This window comes from Stegastes partitus, unplaced genomic scaffold, assembly GCF_000690725.1.
Source record: "Stegastes partitus isolate 25-593 unplaced genomic scaffold, Stegastes_partitus-1.0.2 Scaffold1371, whole genome shotgun sequence".
Taxonomy (NCBI): Eukaryota; Metazoa; Chordata; class Actinopteri; family Pomacentridae; genus Stegastes; species Stegastes partitus.
Genome location: NW_007579102.1, coordinates 57,871 through 63,689, shown reverse-complemented (window position 1 = coordinate 63,689; position 5,819 = coordinate 57,871).

Genomic DNA, 5,819 nt, shown 5'->3' with positions numbered 1-5,819 from the left:
AAAGTTTTTAGTAAGTTTGGTAATCATAAAATAGTCATTTAAAGGTCCCGGCAGACTCCCGTGGCACTCCCAAATTTTCTGCAAGGAAATTTTCTAGTTGATTCTTTCTTTCTTTATTTCGAACAAACGATTAAAATAAATGGAAAAGAAAAATTAAAAAAAACAAAAGCCAACTTCAATATAAAACACATTTGACTCGTTGGAAACGGGACAGGACGAAGCCCAGGCTGGTCCGGTCCTGCCTCATTCTTCACCATGAACAAATGCAAAGTCCAACACGATAAACTAAACAGGCAACACAAAACCCGACTCCAACGGAGCAATTTAAGGAAACAGAACAAAACAAAAACACACAAGAAAATGAACCAGCGCCATTAACATCTGTACGTTACATCCTCCTTCCTCATTTCTCTACTTTTCAAAGATTTATCTTTTGTACATTAAAAAAAAAAAAAAGCATTATATTCACACTTTGATTGTTTCGTCCAGAGCGTTCTACAAATGACTTATTTCACAGTTTTGCAACAGTGAAAATGAAAATAATGAATGAAAATAAGTTACACTGAAGAATCAGCATTTCATCATTTTATTTCAGGAGGAAAAAAATTGACATTTACTTCAGTTATTGTTGATTTTCTTCTTCAAAGAACAAAGCGGCTCTTTATTCAGTGAACCTTAGGAAGCTGGAAAATGTATTAAAGAAGGAACAGAGGAACCAGATTTCATTTACAGCCTGAAATAAACAGAAAGTCAACATGTTTCTGAGCCTTTTTACATGATCTCCAACGTTAGGTTTAGCCTGATCATGAATCCAGACGAGGAGCTTCACCTCCAAACAGCTCTGGTTTGATCCAGTTCAGAATCTGTAGAAAAACTGAGGAACGATAAAATGTTGTTGCTTCTTAGCTTTGGTCAAATTTGACATCAAGCTACAAAAGGTCAGCAACAACAAACTTTTTTCAGCCTTAAAATCGGGACCCTTTCCCCTCTGACCTCGGCTGTAGAGTTCTAAAATGTCATTCTCAGTCATTGGATGAAAATCAAGTTTAAAGAAGAGAATCTGTAACAACAGGTTCAGTGATTTCAAAACTTTATGAAACAGTCAAGTTTGTCCATTTTCAACTGTTGTAAAACAATAAGTATAATTTTAAAAAACAGGAGTTTAAACCAGTTGCTTTAGTCTGATTCCAGGTCAAAACCGTCAAATACGTTTTAAATTGAAAGTGAAGCTACAACAAAACCATCCATCCATCATCTCTACACCTTAACCCTCACTAGGGTCNCACGGTGCTAACCACTGATCCACCTGCAGCCCTACTTTGAACATATTAAGAATAATAACATTGAAATCCACGGAGCTAGCTCTGGTAAAACATCTCTGAGCAATCCTGTGAGCAGCTGGTCTTCACCTGAAGCTCACCTGACTGTTCATCAGCAGTCTTTAAGGCTTCAACACAAATACAATATTTAGTTGACAATCATTTTAAACTTCAGATCATTTCTGACCTGGTGCTTTTAAATCTTTGAGCAACTTTCAGCTAAACCTGAGTTCAACTTAAAAATAAAATAAATAGTTGGAAGCTGGCAGAAGAATTCAACAAACTTTATCCTTTCAGTTTAACCAACAAGTTTTTGTGTGAGAACAACAAATCATTTCACATTAAACCGTCCCTGAGACACAGAAAACCACAATAAAACCAACAAAAGTTCCTTTCTGTGATATTTCATTTTTCAAACATAATAATAAAAGTTGGTTCAACTTAGCATCTTATTAAATACGAGGTGTGTCAGGGAAGCTCCAGGACTGGTGTCACTTAAGCCACTCGTTATCTGGAGGCTATTCCATTGCACACACTCAAAGCTAAAACTATTGTCAATGCTCTTGTTAACTTCTTTTCCACCTTTGGGTTCCCAAAATACGTCCAAACAGATCAGGGAACTAGTTTTACCTGCAAACTGTTCACTCAGGTTTTAGCATCCCTGTCCATAAAACACAGAACATCCAGTGCCTATCATCCACAGTCTCAAGGAGCGCTGAGCGTTTTCACCAGACCCTAAAATCTATGATGAAAAAATATTGCCTTGAAAGTAGTAAAGACTGGGATGAAGGTTTGCCGTTCCTTCTGATGGCTTTCAGAGAAAGTGTCCAGGAATCCACTGGTTTCAGTCGCGCTGATTTAGTGTTTGTTCACACTGTGCGTGGTCCTCTACGTTTAATGAGAGAGAAGTTGTTGTCTGAGGCTGGTAGTCCGGTTCACAGTGTGTTAGACTATGTAAGTAAGTTTAAAGAGAGGCTGCACAAAGCATGTGAAGCATTCCCATTTCCACTTCTGACCTACAGGCTAAATTCTGTGGTTCTTACCAAATTGAGAAACAGTTAAGTGAAACTGACTGTGTAATTGGTACGCAGAAGAAAGACACGGGTTTGTCACGTGAATATGCTGAAGCCATATTTCACATGTTGTGTCACTGTTGCGCCCCCTACTGTCGCTGTTGGACCTCTGTTTCCTCTGCAGACGCTCCTGAAAATGGTCTCTGTATAAAAAGCTCACCATGCTCCAGGCTGCAAAATTCAGAAATTTTGCAGAACTTAGCGGCCCACTTGCGACATTTGGATGTTTCAGCTCAAGCAGACATCACTCATCTAATTAGAAATAATCCCACCTTGTTTTTGGACACTCCATCTCGCACCACTGTCCTGTCCCATGACCTTGATGTTGGTAATCATGCTCCTATAAAACAGTCAGCATACCATGTGAATCCCACAAAACGGTCCTTAATGAAAAAGGAGGTTGACTATTTATTAGAGAATGGTCTTGTGGTCCCAAGCTCCTGTGCCTGGAGTTCCCCGTGCTTGTTCGTGTCCAAACCCAACGAAACTCCACGGTTCTGCACTGATTTCAGAAAAGTGAATAATGTCACAAAGGCAGATTCATATCCATTACCGCGAATGGAAGACTGCGTGGATAGGATTGGTTCAGCCAGGTTTGTGACAAAACTTGATCTACTTAAAGGATATTGGCAGGTTCCTCTAACTCGGCGTGCATCCGAGATTTGTGCTTTTGTTACTCCTGACAATTTTCTTCAGTATACTGTGATGCATTTGGTTTGCGCAATGCCCCTGCCACTTTCCAGAGGCTGATGCATAGAGTCCTTGCAGGTGTGGAAAACTGTGAAGTTTATCTGGACAATGTGGTGGTCTATGTAGACACTTGGTCTGACCACATTCAAAACCTCAGTGTAATTTTTTGGTAAGTTCAGGGAGGCCAATCTCACTTTAAATTTGGCAAAATGTGAGTTTTACCTACCTGGGTAGACAGGTAGGTCAGGGTGAAGTGCGTCCCGTTAATGCCAAAGTTCAGGCAATTGTAGAGCATCCTGTCCCAAAAAGCCGACGTGAGCTCCGCCTCCTGGGCATGACTGGATACCATCGTAGCTTTTGCAGGAACTTTGTTGATGTGGTCGCTCCCTTGACCAGCTTGACCAGCGTCAAGTTGCCGTTTGTGTGGTCCTCCTCCTGTTGGCATGCGTTTGAGGCCTGCAAAGCTCTTTTGTGTAGTATCCCACTTCTTTCTGCCCCAAATTTCACTCGCCCGTTCACCCTTGAGGTTGACGCCAGTGCTGTAGGTGCAGGCGCTGTGTTGTTACACGCAGATGGCAGGGATTGAACATCCAGTGTGCTATTTTTCAAAATAGAAAAAGAGGCATTAGCCTTACTGTTGGTGCTGCAGTATTTCGAAGTGTACATCGGCTCCAGTCCTCTACCAATCACAGTGTTCACCGACCATAATCCCCTCGTGTTCCTGCGTCAGATGCAAAATTCCAATCAGAGACTGATGAGGTGGGCACTGCTAATTTAAGACTTCAATTTGGATATAAGACACAAAAAAGGTCCCAAGAATGTTTTCGCCGAAGCTGTGTCACGTGGGTTGTTTCAATGACGATTGTAAAGAAGTTCGTTCTTAGGACGGTGGGTGTTACGGCCCCTGCGTAAGAATCCGGCTTGTTGTTTTTGTGAGAGCCTGAGACCTCCTCTTGTTTTCACATCTTTGTTCTCTTTCATTCATGAGCAGTCCAGGATCGTCCCTTGGAACACCCGGAGGCTCGGGATTGGTCGAACCACCAGAAGAGGCGGTGTTTAAGCGCCCTCTTCCGGCCGGCGTGGGAGGAAGTCACCTTTCTGCGCCGGCAGAGCCTCGTGTCCCTGAACCATCTTTGGTCTTGTGCTTAGTATTTAGACTTGTGTTAACAGTGTGTTGGTGTGGAATGAGCAGCTTTCGTCATTAGTTTTTGTGATTAGTCATATTAGAATTTGGGTCTCAGAGAATTTAGGTTTTGTCGTATTTAAGTTTAAGATTCTGATGTTAGTCAGAAGCAGTCGGGGTGGACTGCCAGTTTTGTTTGAATTCGTTTCATGGAGGACCAACACAGTCAGACTGAGTTTCTTCACTGACCAGAGGAACCTGAAGACGAACTCAGAAGAAGCTTCTTTCCTCCTGCTGTCAGAACTGAGAACTCTGATCAAAATCTAAATCAGAGCAGCTCATCTGTCAGTTACAGCACACTGGATCACGCAAATATGTCAAGAACTTACAGGTGCATGCACACACATGACTGCACTCTTACACAATGTCACTGCACATTACCATCAAAATCTCGATCATCTTATTGTTTATGAAGTGACCTTTATGTTCTTTAAAATGGTTTATTGTTATTGCACAGCCTTAAGAAACAGTCACTTTGCATTTCACTGCACATACAGTACAAGCATGTGACAAATAAAAACTCGGGAATCTTAATTCTTTTATTCATAATTCTTCTGTGTCAAACTAAGTTCCTAATATATAATCTGGTGTCAGGTTCTAGCAGAACCCAGATGTGTTCTTCCTCCTAAATGTCATGTGTCTATCTGCTGTACTGATGAAGTTCTGAGGCTCAGAAATGATGGAAAAAGTCCATTAAAGTGATCAATCTGGACCCTCCTCTGTGGACTTGAAGGACCTGGACCTCTGGAACATTCACAGTCTGAAGGTAGAACTCTGGTCAATAGATAAAGGTGCTGCAGACACAGAACCAGATGTTCTGAGGAGGTTCTGGAGGAAGGTTTTTGCAGATTTGGCTGACTGTATTTGGAATGACCCAGTTTACATTTTTCTTGATGATCATAAAGTGAAATCATGGCAGCAGGATGAGAGACGTCCAGTCTGCAGAACAACAGATAATTTGGTTACCAGTGAACCAGGTTGTAGTGCTTTAGCCACAGACTACATTTGGTCATATATATATTATATTATATATTCACTAAGCTGTTTGTTCATATCACACAAAAACAAGGAATCGCAAAGTCAGTTTAATCAGTGTCATGCAGCCTCAACATGTCATTCACCTTCTTTGTCTCTGTCAAAGGCACATAAATACCCCACAACTCATGTAAATAAACACTGTGTTTATTAGTTCACTATTAAATACTGAAGTACAAACATGAACACAAGTTTGCACACACCTGAAAATCCATGTATGTCACGGCAGTCTGAGTTTCCAATTATTAGGTAGGAATAATTGAAACGCATGAATCTTTGTCACAAAAAACAATCACGATTTTTTCCCCTCCCCATAGATTTATTAAAGATCTTCTGGAAATATGAAAAAACCTGCCGAGTCATAAATATACATACAGCAACTTGAATTACCAGTTGTATTGATGTAGAAAGTTGTGTTAATTACATTTTCTTAGTGTCTTAACTTCTCCTGAGTGGTTCTGGTCGACTCCAGCTGCTGACTCCTCTGATCCAGTTCAAACAGAACCATCTGATCCACTC